Genomic DNA, 21,074 nt, shown 5'->3' with positions numbered 1-21,074 from the left:
GAGTACTGGACTGCAGCTAAGCCCCTGAGTGGGAGGATTGCTCTCCACTCGGTAGGATTTTTCAAACTTAGGCGAGTGCCTGACTGCAGCTAAGTCTCTAAGTGGGAGAACTTAGGCGAGTACTGGACTGCAGCTAAGCCCCCGAGTGGGAGGATTGCTCTCCACTCGGTAGGATTTTTCAAACTTAGGCGAGTGCCTGACTGCAGCTAAGTCTCTAAGTGGGAGAACTTAGGCGAGTACTGGACTGCAGCTAAGCCCCCGAGTGGGAGGTTTGTTCTCACTCGGTAGGATTTTTGAACACTTAGGCAAGCACTGGGCTGCAGCTAAGCCCCCGAGTGGGAGTCTAGCTCTCCACTCGGTAGGATTTTTCAAACTTAGGCGAAACGGATTCGCAGCTAAGTCATGCACTGGGGGATTTCGTATGCAAACAAAAGTGACAGCAATTATTGGAACACTCTTGTATTTGATAAGAATGTACTGCAGAAAATTTTTCCTCATTACATCTCGCCCGAGTGAGAATTCAAGTGTAAAATGGGCGGAGTAGTTCCGCATTCCAAGCTCGTGGCTCGTCGATCCGGCGACCAACGTTGTAGAGATGATATGCTCCATTGTGGAGGACTCTGGTGATGATGAAGGGGCCTTCCCAAGTAGCAGCAAGTTTGTGTGGTTTCTGCTGATCCACTCGGAGGACCAAATCTCCTTCTTGGAAGGCTCGGCTCTTCACATTTCTGGCATGGAATCGACGCAAGTCTTGCTGATAGATGGTCGATCTGATCATAGCCATTTCCCTCTCCTCCTCTAGGAGGTCGACTGCGTCTTGCCGGGCTTGCTCTGCTTCGTCTTCGTTATAAAGCTCGACTCTGGGGGCGTTGTGAAGTAGATCGCTCGGCAGGACGGCTTCGGCTCCGTAAACCAGAAAGAATGGCGTTCTTCCAGTCGACCGGTTCGGGGTGGTCCTCAGTCCCCACAAAACTGACGGAAGCTCGTCGACCCAAGCGCCTGCTGCGTGCTTGAGATCACGCATCAGTCGAGGCTTCAGTCCTTTGAGAATTAGACCATTTGCTCTTTCAGCTTGTCCATTCGACTGGGGATGCGCGACCGACGCGTAGTCGACTCGTGTGCCTTGAGAGGCGCAAAAAGCTCTGAACTTGTCTGAATCGAAGTTTGACCCATTGTCAGTGATGATGCTATGCGGGACCCCATATCTGAATATCAACTCTCTAACAAAACTGATAGCAGTGCCAGCATCAAGATTTTTGATAGGCTTGGCTTCAATCCATTTGGTAAACTTGTCGACTGCCACAAGCACATGTGTGAATCCGCTCCTGCCTGTTCTCAGTGGACCAACCATGTCCAGTTCCCAAACAGCGAAGGGCCAGACGAGCGGAATGGTCTTTAGAGCTGATGCTGGCTTGTGCGACATGTTGGAGTAGAACTGCCAGCCTTCACACTTGTCGACTATCTCTTTCGCCATTTCGTTTGCCCTGGGCCAGTAAAAACCCGTTCGGTATGCTTTGGCCAGAATGGTCCGAGAGGACGCATGGTGACCACAGGTCCCCGAGTGGATATCATCAAGGATTATCTGACCTTCTTCTGGCGTTATGCACTTCTGACCGATTCCAGTCATGCTTTCTCTATACAATAATCCTTTTATGACTGTGAAAGCTTTAGATCGACGGACGATCTATCGAGCCTCTTCTTCGTCCTCTGGAAGTTCTTTCCTCAAGATATACGCGATGTATGGTATCGTCCAGTCGGGAGTGATAGCCAAGACCTCCATGACTAGGTCGACCACAGCAGGAATTTCGACTTCAGTCGGATCTGTGGCACTTTTCGGTTGCGGGGCTTCTTCTGTGAAAGGATCCTCCTGGACTGACGGCGAGCGGATGTGCTCCAAAAACACATTGCTGGGAATGGCTTCTCTCTTGGAGCCTATCTTTTCCAGATCATCAGCTGCTTGATTTTTCAGTCGGGGGATGTGATGAAGCTCTAACCCCTCGAATTTCTTTTCTAGCTTTCTTACTGCGTTGCAGTAGCCAGTCATAGCTGGGCTTCTGACGTCCCACTCCTTCATCACCTGATTAACCACCAAATCTGAGTCGCCGTAGACCATGAGGCGCCGGACGCCGAGCGAAATGGCCATGCGCAACCCATACAAGAGTGCTTCATATTCTGCCTCATTATTGGAGGAATCGAAGTGAATCTGGAGAACGTATCTGAGCTTATCTCCTTGGGGGGAGATCAATACTACCCCAGCACCGGAACCATTCAGCATCTTAGATCCATCGAAGAACATGGTCCAGTGCTCCGAGTGAACTTGGGTCGGAAGCTGCTATTCAATCCACTCGGCGAAGAAATCTGCAATTGCTTGGGACTTGATAGCCTTCTTTGCTTCAAACTTGATATCTAGGGGAAGGAGTTCAATCGCCCACTTCGCCACTCGACCAGTTGCATCTCTGTTGTGCAAAATCTCTGACAGTGGAGCGTCGCTGATGACTGTAATGGAATGGTCAGAGAAGTAGTGTGCAACCTTCTTCGTGGTCATGTAAATCCCATATACAAGCTTCTGGTAATGGGGATATCTTTGCTTCGAAGGAGTCAAAACTTCAGACACATAATATACTGGGTGCTGAACTCTGAAGGCCTTTCCTTCTTCTTCCCACTCGACCGTAAGTACTGTACTGACAACTTGTCCCGTGGCCGCAATGTAAAGCAGCAGAGGCTCTTTACTGATTGGGGCAGCAAGCACCGGCTGGGTGGAGAGCAGAGCTTTGAGCTCTGCGAACGCTGCATCAGCTTCTGGAGCCCACTCGAACTTGTCAGACTTCTTCATCAGTCGGTAAAGAGGCAACGCCTTTTCACCGAGACGAGAAATGAATCGACTTAGAGCGGCCAAGCAACCTGTAAGCTTCTGGACATCGTGTACACGCACAGGGCGCTTCATCCGGAGTATGGTGCCAACTTTCTCCGGATTGGCGTCGATTCCTCGTTCGGAAACGAGGAAACCGAGTAACTTTCCACCTGGAACTCCGAATGTGCACTTTGATGGATTGAGTTTGATATCATATCTCCTGAGGTTAGCGAAGGTTTCAGCAAGGTCAGTCAGTAGGTCGGAACCTTTCCGTGACTTAACCACAATATCGTCCATGTATGCTTCTACGTTCCGATTGATCTGAGTGAGCAAACACTTCTGAATCATCCTCATGAACGTGGCTCCAGCATTCTTGAGGCCGAAGGGCATGGTGATGTAACAGAAGCACCCGAATGGGGTGATGAAAGCCGTTTTGATCTCGTCGGGTCCATACAGACGGATCTGATGGTACCCTGAATAAGCATCTAGAAAAGACAAACGCTCACACCCCGCGGTCGAGTCGACTACTTGGTCGATGCGGGGGAGGGGGAAATGATCTTTCGGGCAGGCCCGATTGATATGTTTAAAGTCAATGCACATGCGAAGTGACTTGTCCTTCTTGGGGACCATGACAACATTGGCGAGCCACTCGGAGTGGTAAATCTCTCGGATGAACTCCGCTGCTAAGAGCCGAGCCACCTCCTCGCCAATAGCTTTCCTCTTATGGACGGCGGACCGTCAAAGATGTTCTTTAACAGGCTTGAACTTCGGGTCGACTCGTAGACGGTGCTCAGCCAGCCCCCTGGGAACTCCAGGCATGTTAGAAGGCTTCCATGCGAAGATGTCCCAGTTCTCACGGAGGAACTGGATGAGCGCTTCTTCCTATTTGGAGTCGAGCGTCATTGAGATGTGAGTCGGGGCAGCATCGGGGTCGGTCGGGTGAATGTGGGCTGGCTTTGTTTCACCGGACGACTGAAAAGCAGATTCTGAAGTAGGCTTCTTGGCTCGTAGCAATTCACTCGGATCAGCAGTCTTCTGGTACTCTTGCAGCTCAACAACTGCCATCTGAGCGTCAGCAATCTTTGGGCCTTTCTGAAAACACTCTTCTGCCTTCTTCCGATTGCCTATAACAGTGATCACACCTTTGGGACCAGGCACATCTTCAATTTGAGATACACATAACATGGTCGAGCCATGAAGCGTGCGTAAGCTGGCCTGCCCAAAATGGCATTATAAGCACTTTGGAAGTCCACAACCTCAAATGTCAACTTTTCCTTGCGGTAATTCTTTGAATCACCGAAAACCACATCAAGAGCGATCTGGCCGAGTGATTCGGCTTTGTTCCCAGGAATGACTCCGTGGAAGCCCGTGTTACTGGTACTGAGCCTGGACATCGGAATGCCCATTCCTTTCAATGTTTCAGCATACAATATGTTCAGGCCACTGCCACCATCCATCAGGACTTTGGTCAGTCGAGTGCCTTCGACAATTGGGTCGACCACCAAAGCTTGCCTCCCAGGGGTGGCAATGTGCGTAGGGTGATCAGACTGGTCGAATGTGATGGCTGTCTGAGACCACTTCAGATAACTGGGTGTTGCCGGAGCAACCATATTCACCTCATGGTTAATGACTTTCAGTCGACTTTTGCTTTCGACATCAGCAAAAATCATCAGGGTGGAATTGATTTGGGGGTATCCATCGTCACTATCTTCCTTGTCCTCAACTCTGTCTGACTCTTTTTCCTTATCTTTGGACTGTTTGCCCTGAAACTGCTGGATCAGGAGCCGGCACTGTCGAGTGGTATGCTTTGGGTAAATAAAATTACCCTCTTCATCTTTCTTGGTGTGGATGTGACATGGCAGATCCAAAACATCATTTCCATCTTGATCCTTGACTTTCTTGGGCTTCCAGGGGCCTTTGGGTTTTCCCTTGAAATTTCCCTGGGTTACGGCCAGGGCCTCCCCAGGGGCGGCTGGCTCGGCCTTCCGCTTCTGTTTCCGACTGGAGTTTCCTCCGGTTTCTTGGGCGACTGCCTTGTGCTTGACACTCCGGAGTCGATCTTCGTCTTCACCATTAGCGTATTTGGTGGCAATCTCCATCATCCGGTTCAGAGACATCTCTCCAGTTCGACCGAACTTCAGATTCAATTCTCTGTATTTAACGCCTTCTTTAAAGGCACACACTGCTTGATGGTCAGGCACATTCTCAACTATGTGATGCAACGTGATCCACCTCTGGATGTAATCCCTCAGAGTTTCATTTGGTTTCTGTACGCAAGAATGCAATTCTGTAAGGCCTGCGGGTCGCTTGCATGTTCCCTCAAAGGTTGTGACAAACACTCGGGAGAGGTCCTCCCAAGTGTAGATGCTGCTGGGTGCCAACTGATTTAGCCACGCTCTGGCTGAGCCCTCTAACATGAGAGGCAAATGCTTCATGGCCACCTCATCATTGCCACCGCCAATCTGTACAGCCACTCGGTAATCTTCGAGCCAAGTGTCAGGCTTAGACTCACCGGTGAACTTGCTGACTCCAGTCGCCAACCTGAAGTTGGGAGGAATCACTACGACTTTGATGGCTCGACTGAAACACTCTGGCCCCGAAACATGTACTCTGCTGCTGGCAGGCGCATCTCTGTTGTGGCCTTCCCGATGAGCTCTGTTCCTGTCAACCAAACCTTGAACGAGGATAGATCTCGCGTCAAAGCCTGGGTCCCTGGGGTCGACTGGAATCCTCTGCCCAACACTATGAGGGCGCCTGTCATCTCGATGTCGAGGCGCATATGACCCACTCCTCGGGGGAGGGGTTGGCACTCGACGTCGATCATCACGATCGGGTCGGTGATCATACTGCTCATTCCTTCTGTACTGATCATGCCGGTCACCACATCCCTCACGCCTCGGGGGCGATCTCGGGCTGTGAGCCGACTGGACTGTATCTGTTGCAACGGATCGACTGTGGATCCTATTCCGCGATTGAGAAACAGCAGAATTCTGGTTTCCCGCCGCCCGGAGCAAAGCTCTGATCTGCAGCAAGCCCCTGCAAGCCTCCGACTGGGAGGGCTGAATCGGTTCTGCTATACGGGCCGCGCGGCCAAATTCTGAACTGGGGTTCGGTATACCTGCGTCGGCGGGAAGAGCTGACGTCGACTAGACTCGGGAGCCCGCTGACGCGCTTGCTCGTCGAGTGCCCGCTGGAGATTCTCCAGTCGAGTGCGCTCGACCAAGTTAGCCAAGCGCGCGTCCTCCAAGGCCCGGGCCTCGGGGGTCTCTCCGACGATAGGAGTGTGGAGCGCGTCCATGTTCCAGCAGCGAAGCTCCTCTCGCCGTAATGACGTGAGAGGTTCAGGGAGATACTCATCGTGGGGATGCGACGGGTCGCCCCCACCCGCGCCTCCATCAGCGCGAGGGAAACCGGGAGGACCGTGCATTCCATCGACCGCCAGAACCTCAGCCGCTGGGTCGCTGCTGTCGCACTCGGATGTGGTCTCCGCGGAGCCAGTCAAACAGGCCGTAGAGGGATTCGTCGGGCTCGATTGCCGCGACTTATGGGGCGGCCGACTGGCGAGCCACTACATGCCTCACCCACCTCTGAAGTCTCGACCAACCGGAGCGCTTGCGCCGGTGGGAGACAGAGCGGGGAGACGACACGGGGGCCGACCGATACTGGGTCGACGGCTGCCGCAGGAGGACGCCACGAACGCATGCGCGGAAGTGCGTCGCACCGCGGACGGGGATCGCGTCGATGTCGAGTGGTGCCTCCTGAAGCCAGGCAGAGTCGTCGGCGATGAACGTGAGCACGCCGAGGCGGATCTCACGGCTCTCCACCAAAACTCCGCACGAAACCATGATCAAAGGGATCGGAAAAATCACAACTTCTCCAATCAGGCACTAAGATTCCTGCCCCATGTTGGGCGCCAACTGTCGTGGTACTAACTCTGACAGTGATGTAGGGGGGGTGTATGGAGAGGCTAGATCTTAGCTATTGGAAAGTTGTAAACACACGAGGATTACAAGTTCAGGCCCTTCTCGGAGGAAGTAACAACCCTACGTCTCGGTGCCCGGAGGCGGTCGATTGGATTATGTGTGTATGAATAACAGGGGTGCGAACCCTCCATACTGAGGAGGGGGGTGGCTTATATAGAGTTCGCCGGCCCTCTCCTGCCCTCAGTGATGCAGGGTTTAAGGTACATTTAAGGTTGGGCATTGCTGGTAACGCCCCTAATAAAGTGCTATAATGACCATAAAGACTACTTAATAGCCGACCATTTGCCTGCGGAGTGAATTTAGATCTCCTGGCAGTCGAGTGGTTGGCTTCATGGTCGAGTGATAGCTTCTTGGTCGAGTGTCTTGAACCCGTCGAGTGGGATACCTTCAAGTCGATTGAAAGGTGACTTCTTCTAGGGATGTCCTTGGGTAGGGTTCTTTTGGACAGGTCCGTGCCCCTACCCTAGGTACATAGCTTCATCAATAGTTTCAATATAATGCATATGATTTGGAGAGATAGAGTTTCGGATAGATAGCATAGAGAGGTTAGGGTCCGATCACATTCACTTAGTTCAAAAGATTCAACAAGAAGACATAGCTATAAGTGAATGCTGTAGAGGACAGAACAGTAGTATATATATATATAATCAACATAGTGAAGATAATCATGAAGACATGTTGAGATTGAAGCCAAACCAAATGTGAAGACATAGCAAGGTAACGCCATGAGTGAAACACTCCAAAATAGAACATTTGGTGGTGGCGTTACCCACCGTATAGGAAGTATTAGACCCAGACACGGCGCACAATTATCGTGGCGCTCCGAAGTCAAATTCCACATTAATGTATTCACACTTAGAATGTATGTCTTCATTGATTGAAGATATACTTTACTTTGTGTGTTGCACATCTAAGTCATCAATATGCATAAGGGTTAGTATGTGTGCCTGATCACATGACATTTGAGGATTCCAGGATATTTAGCTCACATCGTAACTTGCAAAATCTCTTCTCATCCAAGGGCTTGGTGAAGATATCTGCCAATTGCTCTTTAGTGTTGACGTGTATGATATCAATATCTTCCTTCACAACATGATCTCTGAGAAAGTGATGACGAATTTCAATGTGCTTTGTCTTCGAGTGCTGAACTGGGTTGTTGGCAATCTTGATGGCGCTTTCATTGTCGCAGTAGAGTGGCACTTGCTTCAGATGAATGCCATAGTCTTTAAGCGTTTGCTTCATCCACAAAAGCTGAGCGCAGCAAGATCCAGCAGCAATGTATTCAGATTCAGTAGTGGAGAGAGATACACAGTTCTGCTTCTTTGAAGACCAACATGCAAGTGATCGTCCCAGAAAGTGATATGTGCCTGATGTAGACTTGCGATCCACTTTGTCACCAGCATAATCAGCATCTGAGAATCCAACCAGATCAAACTCTGATCCCTTTGGATACCATAATCCTAGAGTTGGGGTGTGAGCCAAATATCGAAGAATTCGCTTCACAGCTAAGTGATGCGACTCCTTTGGTGCCGCTTGAAATCGAGCACACATGCAAACACTAAGCATAATATCTGGCCTAGATGCACATAGATAAAGTAAAGAACCAATCATGGAGCGGTATACCTTTTGATCGAACTCTTTACCATTGTCGTCAGGACCCAGATGATGCTTGGCTGGCATTGGCGTCGTGAAGCCTTTGCAGTCTTGCATACCGAACTTCTTCAGGCAATCTTTGAGATACTTCTCTTGAGATATGAAGATGCCATTGCGTTGCTGTCGTATTTGAAGACCGAGAAAGAACTTCAGCTCTCCCATCATAGACATTTGATATTGCTCTTGCATCATATATCCAAACTCTTCACTATACTTCTGATTGGTGCAGCCGAAGATAATGTCATCCACATATATTTGGCACACAAACAGTTCACCATCATATGTCTTCATGAAGAGAGTGGGCTTGAGAGAACCAGGTATGAAGCCTTTGCTCTTCAGGAAGTATTTGAGTGTGTCATACCAGGCCCGGGGGGCTTGTTTGAGGCCATACAGTGCCTTGTTGAGCTTATATACCATGTCAGGATGTTTTGGATCTTCAAATCCAGGAGGTTGTGCAACATACACTTCTTCTTCAATCTTGCCATTGAGGAAGGCGCTCTTCACATCCATTTAATAAAGAAGTATGTTGTGATGATTTGCATAGGCCAGCAGTATGCATATGGCTTCAAGTCTAGCCACAGGAGCAAATGTTTCATCGAAGTCAATGCCTTCCACTTGAGTATATCCTTGAGCAACGAGACGAGCTTTGTTTCTGACAACTTGACCATGCTCATCTTGCTTGTTGCGGTATATCCATTTGTTGCCTATTATGTTGTGCTTCCGAGGATCGGGACGCTTGACCAGTTCCCATACATTATTCAGCTCAAACTGTTGAAGCTCGTCTTGCATAGCTTGAATCCATTCAGGTTCCATGAAGGCTTCTTCAACTTTCTTGGGTTCTGTTATTGAGACGAATGCAAAGTGCCCATAGAAATTTGCTAGCTGAGTTGCCCTTGAATGAGTGAGTGGACCGGGTGCATTGATGCTATCAATTATTCTTTCAATCAGCACTTCATTGGCAACGCGAGGATGTACAGGGCGAAGATTTTGCTCTTGCTGATCATTGTCGTTGTTAGAAGGAATGTCTTCAGGATGAGCATTGTCTTCATGTTGATCAGGTGCTGAGATGATAAGTTCTTCTTCAGGATGAGCTTCAGAAGGTACAATTTCTCCAGTTCCCATTAGCTTGATTGATTCACTGGATGGAACTTCATCTAGCACATTTGGCAGTTGCTCTCTTTGTGAACCGTTGGTCTCATCGAACCGCACATCCACTGTTTCAACCACTTTGTAATGAAAGAGATTGAAGACTCTGTAGGAGTGCGAATCCTTTCCATATCCAAGCATAAAACCCTCATGTGCCTTTGGTGCAAACATTGAGGTGTGATGTGGGTCCTTGATCCAGCACCTGGCGCCAAATACTCTGAAGTAACTGACATTTGGCTTCTTGCCAGTAAGGAGCTCATAAGATGTCTTGTTCAGAAGCTTGTGAAGATAAACACGATTGATTGTATGGCATGCAGTATCAATGGCTTCAGGCCAGAATTTTCTTGGAGTCTTGTATTCATCTAGCATCATTCTGGCCATCTCAATGAGTGTTCTATTCTTGCGTTCGACGACCCCATTCTGCTGTGGCGTGTACGGGGCTGAGAATTCATGTGTGATGCCCAAGGTATCAAGATATGTATCAAGGCCAGTGTTCTTGAATTCAGTGCCATTGTCACTTCTGATATGCTTTATCTTGGCGCCATAGTTGTTCATTGCTCGATTGGCGAAGCGTCTGAAGACATCCTGCACTTCAGTCTTGTAAAGGATTATGTGCACCCAAGTATATCTAGAATAATCATCAACAATGACAAAGCCATAGAGACAAGCAGTAGTAGTAAGAGTTGAGTAATGAGTGGGACCGAAAAGATCCATGTGAAGCAGTTCGAAGGGTCGAGTAGTGGTCATGATTGTCTTCGAGGGATGTTTGGCCCTCGTCATCTTTCCTGCCTCACAGGCACCGCATAAGTGATCTTTCTTGAACTTGACACCCTCGATGCCTATGACATGCTTCTTCTTTGCCAGGGTGTGGAGGTTCCTCATGCCAGCATGCCCAAGCCTCCGATGCCAGAGCCAGCATTCTGAAGCTTTTGCTAGAAGACATACGGCAAGCTGTGGTCCTACTGAGAAATCTACCACGTACAAATCATCTTCTCGATACCCTTAAAATACTAGAGACTTGTCAGATTCCATTAGAACAAGGCAACAATATTTTCCAAATATTACGATCATGTGTAAATCGCAAAGCATTGAGACAGACATTAAGTTGAAGCCAAGGGATTCAACAAGCATGACTTTATCCATGTGTTGATCCCTTGAGATTGCAACTCTACCTAGACCCAATACCTTACTTTTACCAGTGTCAGCAAATGTGATGTGGCTCTTGTCGGATGGACGTAAGGTTGAGTCCATAAGAAGGCTTCTTTTGCCAGTCATGTGATTTGTACACCCACTATCAATAATCCATTCTGAAGACGCTGGTGTCGTACCCTACAGTGCAGTTAGGGGGATAGGCTTCACGAAGAGCATTGTGAAGCAAAAACATTTGACGAACCAGTGGGTTATGAAAGCTTAGATCAAGATTAGGACTAATAGGGAGAGTAGCAAGCGATTCAGGAATGAAGTACATAGTAAGACCAATCGGGCATTTGATCTTGCGCCCTACAAGATGTTTAAGGTCCCCAGCAATAGCGTCAGACAATTTTGGTTTTCTGCTGGAGACCTTTCCCTGCAAAAGAGAGTTAAGCTTTCTTAGCCACCCACATCTTCAAGGGTGGCTTAGAAGCAATAAGTCTAAGTGTAGCATCTAAGAACTTTGGCTTTGGAGCCCTAGCAAACAGTCTTGCAGGCGGACAATAGTACTCATAAGAATAAGCAGAATAGTTCTTGGTCTTATGAACATGGCGGTTTGATGAACCGCTCTCATATTCATATGCCTGAGTATGGTTTCCCTGCAAAAAAGTTGCGTTAGTGCGACTCAGGTGAGTCCTCTGTCTGTATGAAGCCTTTGGACCGTATGAAGCCTTTGGTCTGAGGTTTGTCTTCTTCACGTGAGGTGTCATGATGACATTCACAGGAAGATTCTCCAGACACCTTTTCGGAACCCGGATCTTCTTCATAGGCGGTCCATTCCTGCAGTTAGTACCAATGTACCTGGCAAACACTTCACCATTCTGATTCTTAAACAGTTTATAGTTTGCATCAAAGGATTCATCAATGATAATGGGGTTAGCACAAGTGAAGCCAGATAGATTGGATGGATCTGCTGAAGGTTCCTTTGTAGCAACCCATGTGGTTTTGGGGTACTGCTCAGGTTTCCAGTAAGAGCCATCAGCATTCATTTTCCTTACGAACCCAACACCCTCTTTCCTCGGGTTTCGGTTCAGAATCTGCTTTTTGAGGACATCACATAGTGTCTGATGCCCTTTAAGACTTTTGTACATCCCTGTTTCAAGCAATGTCTTCAACCTAGCATTCTCATCAGCAATAGCAGTGGTATCCTCAGCAGAGGGGTTAGTTACCACATCAACAATTGAAGATATTGCAACAGTAGTAGCAGTAGAACATTCAGCAACAGAAGTAGCATTATCATGCTCAATGCATTTAAGACATGGTGGTTCAAATCCTTCCTGAGCGGAACTGATCTGTTTGGTGCGAAGTGACTCGTTTTCCTTTTGAAGATCTTCATGAGCCGCTCTCAATTTCTCAAGATCTTGCTTCCTTTGAACATAATCATAGGAAAGCTTTTCATGAGTTGTTGAGAGAGTTTCATGACGACTTTCAAGTTCCACATACTTAACGTGAAGATTTTTTATGTCTTCAATTAAGGATTCAGATCGAGTCATTTCAGCACCTAACAGATCATCGCTTCTGTCTAACAGTTTTTGAATATGTTCCATAGCTTTCTGTTGTTCAGTTGCAATTTTAGCAAGTGTTTTGTAGCTGGTTTTTGAACCACAATCAGAGTCATCGTCACTAGATGTTTGATAGTGAGTAGTGCGTGTGTTTACCTTGGCACCGCGTGCCATGAAGCAGTAGGTAGAAGCGGAGTAGTCCTTGTCATTTGCATCGGTGTCGGTGATGAAGTCATTGTCTTCAGTGTTGAAGATGGACTTGGCAACGTATGCTGTAGCCAGACTTGCGACGCCTGAATCGGACTCCTCCTCAGACTCCACCTCCGCCTCCTCAGAAGCGGACTCCTCCTCTGAATCCATTTCCTTGCCAACAAACGCACGTGCCTTACCAGATGAGCTCTTCTTGTGTGATGAAGACTTTGAGGAAGACTTGGAAGAAGACTTTGAGTATTTCTTCTTCTTGTTGTCGTCAGAGTCATATTCCTTGCTCTTCTTCTTCTTTTTGTTCTCATTGTCCCACTGTGGACACTCAGAGATGAAGTGGCCAGGTTTCTTGCACTTGTGACATGTTTTCTTCTTGTAGTCGTGAGCAGAAGCTTCATCATTCCTTGAGCTTGATCGGGAAGACTTTCTGAAACCTTTCTTCTTGGTGAATTTTTGGAACTTCTTCACGAGCATAGCAAGTTCCCTTCCAATGTCTTCAGGATCATCCGAACTGCTGTCAGATTCTTCTTCAGATGAGGAGACAGCTTTTGCCCTCAAGGCACGAGTTCGCCCATAGTTTGGACCGTAGATATCTCTTTTCTTAGAAAGCTGAAACTCATGTGTGTTGAGCCTCTCAAGTATGTCAGACGGATCGAGTGTCTTGAAATCAGGACGTTCTTGAATCATCAGGACTAGGGTGTCAAACGAACTATCAAGTGATCTTAGTAGTGTCTTGACGACTTCATGTTTGGTGATCTCAATAGCGCCGAGGGCTTGAAGCTCATTTGTGATGTCAGTGAGTCGGTAAAATGTGAACTGGACATTCTCATTGTCATTTCGCTTGAAGCGGTTGAAGAGGTTGCGAAGGACACTGATTCTCTAATCTCTCTGGGTTGAGACGCCTTCATTGACCTTGGAGAGCCAGTCCCAGACCAGCTTAGATGTTTCCAAAGCACTCACACGGCCATACTGTCCTTTGGTCAGATGACCACAGATGATATTCTTGGCAGTAGAGTCCAGTTGAACGAACTTCTTGACATCAGCAGCAGTGACACCTTCTCTAGCCTTGGGAACGCCGTTCTCGACGACATACCATAGGTCGACGTCAATGGCTTCAAGATGCATGCGCATCTTATTCTTCCAGTAGGGATATTCAGTTCCATCAAAGACGGGGCACGCAGCGGAGACTTTAATTATCCCTGCAGTCGACATAGCTAAAACTCCAGGTGGTTAAATCGAATCACACAGAACAAGGGAGCACCTTGCTCTAATACCAATTGAAAGTGCGTTATATCGACTAGAGGGGGGTGAATAGGCGATTTTTATGAAAGTCTTCAAAACATGGAAGTTATGAAGACAAACGATAGAAATAAACCTATTACCCTGCAGCGGAAGGTAGACTACACTAGGCAAGCCATAGTCAAGTATTCAATAGAGTGAAAGCACAATGACTAATAGCAACAATGTAGTAAGGATCAGGTAGGAAGATATTGTGAAGCCACACAGAACACGCAGTCACTCAGTGAAGACAAAAGATAGTGCGAACATACAATGACTTCACAAGGAGTAATAGTAAGTAAAGGGAAGGGAAGATGAAACCAGTGACTCGCTGAAGACAATGATTTGTTGGACCAGTTCCAGTTGTTGTGACAACTGTATGTCTGGTTAGGGCGGCTAGGTATTTAAACCTTAGGACACACAGTCCCGGACACCCAGTCCTCACCGTATTCCCCTTGAGCTAAGGTCACACAGACCTCGCCCAATCACTCTGGTAAGTCTTCAAGGTAGACTCCCAAACCTTCACAGACTTCGTTCACCGGCAATCCACAATGTCTCTTGGATGCTCAGAACGCGACGCCTAACCGGCTGGAGGATGCACAGTCCTCAAGTGTAATAAGTCTTCAGATCACACAGATAATAATTAAGTGATGCCTAATTCTCTTTGGCTCTGGGTGGTTAGGGCTTTATCCTCGCAAGTCTCTCTCAAAGGCTTCGAGGTGGGTTGCTCTCAAACGACAAAAGCCGTACTCTGAATTTGAGCAGCCAACCATTTATGGTTGTAGGGGGTGGGCTATTTATAGCCACTTGGCAACCCGACCTGATTTGTCCGAAATGACCCTGGGTCACTAAGGAACTGACACGTGTTCCAACGGTCAGATTTCAAACTCACACGGCAACTTTACTTGGGCTTCAAGGAAAGCTGACTTGCCCGACGCTGGACAAGATTTGCTCTCAAAGTCTTCACTCGAAGACATAGGTTTTGTTTAAGCATCACTTCAGTTATTCTGACTGGTTCTCTTGGACCCCACTTAACAATACGGTGGTTCCTATGACTCAACACAGAAGAAAGAGAACTACGAAAGATCTAAGTCTTCGAGCTCCATAGGCTTCATGTGGTGTCTTCTCTTGTCATAGTCTTCAATGTGAATATCTTCATATACCACCTTTGACTTCAATGTCTTCATACATTTTTAGGGGTCATCTCTGGTAGGAAAACCGAATCAATGAGGGACTTCTACCTGTGTTATCCTGCAATTCTCACAAACACATTAGTCCCTCAACTAGGTTTGTCGTCAATACTCCAAAACCAACTAGGGGTGGCACTAGATGCACTTACAAAGACTATTACATGTTTGGCTTCATACTGTCTTCCATTCTGATCCTTTCTACCTAGTTGCTGATAGGCTTCGTACTTTCATTGTATTGCTTACCTTACTATGGCTTGTCTAGTGTAGTCTATCTTCCGCTACATATCAATAGGTTCATTTCGTTTGTTTGTCTTCAAAGACCTCGTGTTTTGAAGACTTTCATAAAAATTGCCTATTCACCCCCCTCTAGTCGATAACTAGCACTTTCATGGTGCGACATCTTACCTTGCATGGTATGTCCAACTGTCTTAGGTTTCCATGTGGGGTATGTAGCAAAGCCAACATTCGGTGACCGTCGATACGTCCCCTTGGAAGTCTAAGATAATATTTTGGTTAAACTAAGAAACAGTTTGTGTAAATGTTGATCAACTTGGCTAGGCCTTGCCCATGCTTTAATAATAGATTGGCTCCACCATTGACTATAGTAAACATTTCATGTGGTTAATCAAAATCTTTCAGGTTGGTCTAACTTGTTTAGCATCATAGTTTTTTTCAATGAATATTGGTGGACACACCTAGACTCAGAGATGATAACTTCAAAAGATCTTGATACCTTTTTTAATGTGAAACATAGTTGTGTTGCTCGTGTCGTACCATTTTATTTGAATGTTACATTCCCGATCTATTACACTCACCATTTCATATAAATCACAAGCACTAGTCTTAGATACACTATGATCTTGTGGGAGAAGAAATGGAAATAGAGAAGAGAGAGAGAGAGAGCCGCCGCTATCGTGCCTTGCCGGATGCAATTGGGTGCCTTTTCCTAGTTGACCCCTAGCCTTAAGTAGTTATTGGCGGAGGGAATGGTGGGCCACTCTTGTCATTGACAAATTTGGGCCCATATTATCGCTTTGTGATGTTGATGATGACCCCAATTATAGGGGATCAATCGTAGTCCTTTGGATAAGTAAGAGTGCCAAACCCAACAAGGAGCATGAGGGATTAATAAGTGGTTTTCAGCAAGGTATTCTCTGCAAGTGTTGTAAGACAGTTGTGACGGATAGTTTTATAGTAAAATAATTGGTAAAAAGTAACCAAAGTAGCAAGGTGCAGCAAGGTTTCCCAATTATTAATATTACTAAGGGCAAGTCGGAAGTACTTCTTATAGTGATTAAAGCGTTCTCAAGGACACACGAGAATTTCATCTAGTCACTTTCACCATGATTCATTGACTCGTGTTCATTGCTTTGATAAATTTTTATGTGGGTAGGCCAGAGCTAAGTTGTTGTTCTTATTTGATCAAACAACCTACTTATGATTATCCCCCCATGCAAGCATCCACAAATACAAGAGAAAAATTAAGATAAATATAACCATAGCATTAGACAAAATTATCCAAATCAGCTGCTTACGGAACATCTCATAAACTGGGGTTTAGATTTCTGTCACTCTCGCAACCCATCATCTATAGACTAATCCCACAATGCCTTCCCCTAGGCCCAAGCATGGTGAAGTGTCATGTAGTCGATGTTCACACAACACCACAAGAGGAAGAACAACATCAAAACACTAAACAAAAACCCACTTCACATATTACCTATAACAGGACTTCTCCCATGTCCTCAAGAACAAACAGAACTACTCACAAAGCATAATTGTGTTCATGACAAGAGGAGATAAATAAGTGGCTAAAAATCTGAACATATAGTCTTCCACCAAGTAAACCAACTAGCATCAACTACAAGTTGTAAATAAACACTACTAGCACTCCTAGGTATGAATGTGAGGTTTGATACAAAGATTGAAAGCAAGGGAACAAGTACAGTTTGGAGATGAGATGGTTCTCGTGAAGATGTTGATGGAGATGACTCCTCCCATGATGAGAGGAGCATTGATGGTGATGATGACTTCGATTTTCCCCTCCCGGTGGGAAGTTTCCCCGGCGGAATCGCTCCACCGGAGAGCAAAAGTGATTCTGCCTAGGTTTTGCCTCGAGATGGCGGTGGCTCGTCCCGAAAGTCTTCTATTTATTTTTTCTAGGGAAAATGGCTTCATATAGCAGAAGATGGGCATCGATGGACCTCCATGGGCCCCACAAGTGCAGTCGGCGTGCCCCTGAGCTTGTGGGACCATGCAGGGTCTTCTCTGGTATATTTTTCTCACAGTATTTTTTATATATTCAAAAATAAATCTTTATAAATTTTCACATCAATTGGACCTCCGGAGCTCTATTGTAGCTTTCTCAAACTTAGAATTCCAGTTGTCGGCAATCTCCCTTTTGTGGTGTATCTTACATTTTAAGAGAGAAAAGACATTAGAATTGCATCAAAAAGTGGAATATAGCTTTAAAACAATAAAAATAATAGTAGGAAAACATGATGCAAAATGGACGTATCAGTGGATGATCCTTGCTGGCCGACCAATGACACGGTCCTGTCCCTGATTGGTCCCAGTGGCCATGGCCGTGCTCACAGCGTTAGCTAGAATATTTGGTTGACGTGGCATCAGTCTTCACAAACTCATTTTGCGCGGCTCTGGTACACACCAGTAATGATCTCACCACACATAAGTTGCTTTAAGATTCGGGCCACAGAGAGCTATTATTCCTCCCTTTTTGCTATACAAAATGAACACCAGGTCGAATAGAACTATTGGCCCCCACCATTGTCCTTACATGAAGGCATGGATGTGACTGCCCACTCTCTCTCTTCTCTCATACACGCATGCATATATCTGTTCTCTCTCGCTTGCAAATCCATAGATTTTATTTCATCTAGCCAATTAAAAACATTTATGTCCTTTAAAACAAGGTTCATTTTTGAAACAATTTATATATTTGAATTAATCATGCCAAGGCCTTTAGAACTAAACCAAATTTGAATACATTTCAAACACGTTTAAATTTCAATGTTTCACATTTCGTATGTGGAACAAACCAATTTCAGTTGAAAAATGTGATTTTTGGGAAGCAAGACAGTGGAAAGTGAAATATAGGTTCTGAAATGTGCAACTGCAATAGATGTGATTTTTGTTATTTCAACAATGTGCAATTGAAATAGATGTGAGGTTTGTGCAACAAGCCAGAAGTGAAATGTAGTTTCTGAATTGTGAAATAACAACAATAGAAAGTAAAATTATAATGTATCATTGTGAAACTGATTATTTGAAAATATGAAATAATTTTATTTCCAAAGAGTGAAATAGTTTATTTAAGAAATGTGCAAATAAAATAGATGTTTTTTGTAAAACAAGCCAGTCATTCTGAATTGTGAAATAGTAATCACAAAAAGTGAAATTATAATATATCATTGTGAAACTGATTATTTTGGAAATATGAAATAATTTATTTCAAAAGAGTGAAACGGGTCATTTGAGAAATGTGCGATTGAAATATATATTATTTTTGTGAAACAAGCCTGTAGAAAGATAAATGTAGGCTCTAAATTTTGAAATAGTAGCCACATAATTGAAGTTGTAATGTGACAAAGTGAAACTGATTATTTGAAAATGTGAAATAATTTATTTCAAAAAAGGTGAAATAGGTTATTTCAGAAATGTGCGATTGAAATAGTTGTTATTTTTGTGCAATAAGCCAGTGGAAAGTGAAATGCAGGTTTAAAATTGTGAAATAGCAACTACAAAAAATTAAATTGTAATTTATCAATGCGAAATTGATTATTTCAAAATGTGAAATGTATGTTCGAATTAAATGTGGTTGAACAATATTCAAGATTGGTCTCATTTTAAATATTTTGGCACAAGGACTTCAAATATGAAAAAAAATATCATAAAACGAATATATGGTTTAAAATATATGGGGGAAGCGAGAGAGAGTGGGTCTGCCATATTACTGTTGTCATGCATGTAAAGTACACTGGTGAGCCTGATACTGAAATATCTATATTTCATATACAAGAAAAAACTTTCTTATACAGCACATGAGTAAGTATACGGTTCGAGGTGTCAGTAGCTGATTGGCTAGGCAGGTGCTGGTAGGTAGCTCAATTTCCCACTTTCCAGCATTCTTGCATCGAAACTGCTTGGCAGACGACAAAGGCATGCACAGCTGCACGACGGGAGTGTTGGCCGTCTGCTACCCTTTAATGATACATATGAACGAACGGATATGCACTATCGTGCACAAATCGTCTGAAACTATACTGTTTTTGCATGTGTCTTCCATTGGGTCTCTAACATTGAATCACTAAAGTGGGTTTTCGTGCTAAACAATACTCTGTGTTTCACTTGGGACCTCGGGTGTTCATATTTCAACCATAGCTGACGTACCCATGCTATTATTACGGTCCCATGAGCCAATATGGTTAGCTGAAATCTCAATGAAGCTATCCATCAATGATAGTTTTTCAAAAAAAAAAAAATCCAACAATGACAAGGTCGACCTGAGCAGACTAAGGCATAGTCTAGTGATGAAAAGGGGCTGATGCCTTTCCACCCACCCAGCAATGGCAGAGCTACGAAGGAAAACCTCGACTGGCGAAACTAAAAGAAAACACAAAATATTTCAACCCAAGCAATGGACGAAGAGCTGCCGCTGAAAAATCTTTCTCAACTTCATATGTAATTGTACCATATCTCTTTGTCTTTTGAAAACTAAATTGATTCTACATTGATTAGCCTGCCCATGACAATTATCTACCAAATTAAGATGTGTATTATCAATTGATTTAATTTCAGAGTGCTACAGCCTACAACCTATATTTTATAGGAAAATTAGTACTGACCAATGAGTAAGAGATGAGAGTTTGGAGGGTGCGGATGTTCCTGAGCAGCAGCGCTCGACGTCTAGGTTACTACTCGCCCGGCTGCCCGCTACCGCTGCTACCTGTGTCTCCTGGGGCATGTGTCGCCCTTAGGCCTCCGCACCGCTCGGTGCTGCTACTTGTTGCCATGGTGTGACCGGCAGCTCAACCTCCGCAGCTCCGTGCGACATCTCTTTGGCCCTCCCTGCAGCTGTACGCGTGATTCGTGCCTTAGCGTCGGTCTGCTACTCTGTTGGATAGGAAAGCAATCAAGGGAGGCATCGAGCTGCTACTCTGCTCGATAGGAAGAGCAATCAAGGGAGGCATCGAGCAACAGAGGCTGGATGCAAGAAAAGAATAGGGACGAGGCGAGGCTACATGCAAAAGCCAGTCGTATATTTGTACTACTATATGTATTTTTACTTCAGAGACTGGGTGGGCCATGGCACGCTTTTGCCCTCACGAAGCTTCGGCAATGCCACCTAGGTTCAAAGCATGATACTTGCTGGGTTTGTTGCACCAATATACTGTAGGGGTTTTCTTACAGTCTTTCTATAAAAAAAGACAAGGTCGACCTGATCGATGCTGATCCTAATAATGGAGTCGGCGCAAGAAGATCCGCCATAAGCATACCGTATCAATCAATTTGTAGCGTGTCGCGATGGAGAACCTGGCTTCGGCCATGGGGGTAGTGCCATGTTGCAACTAGCAGCGCGTAACCTTGTTGCGGCGCGTATATTTGCGTGGGAATCCCAAAACTAGCCAAAGCCAACCCGTTGGTGACAGCAAATCCCCCGGACACATGACGAAAGCTGTTTGGATATATCATACATGTCCTCCGACCGCGGCTCCAGCAAATTAGGTTGCTTGATGGATCGCGTTTTCGGTTCATGTTCTTCAGGCTGCTAGTATTTAAATCGTGCGATCAAGGATCATGTTCTTTTCTTCTTCTTTTTCCGGGATCACAGGTCCATGCATGTTTTGGCATGATACATGTTAAATCATGTACCGGCCAGTTTGACGTAGTAGCCTCTGTCTGTGAATAAGTGTACATCTAGGTTTTGTCTTAAGTTAAAGTTACGAAACTTTGACTAGCTTTATAGGAAAAAGTAGCAGCATTTATTGCACTAAATTGGTATCAGTAGATTCGTTTTGAAATGTACTTTCATAATATACAAATTTGATGTCATACA

Source organism: Triticum dicoccoides, chromosome 6A (genome assembly GCF_002162155.2).
Source record: "Triticum dicoccoides isolate Atlit2015 ecotype Zavitan chromosome 6A, WEW_v2.0, whole genome shotgun sequence".
NCBI lineage: Eukaryota > Viridiplantae > Streptophyta > Magnoliopsida > Poales > Poaceae > Triticum > Triticum dicoccoides.
This window is presented reverse-complemented; position numbering follows the sequence as displayed.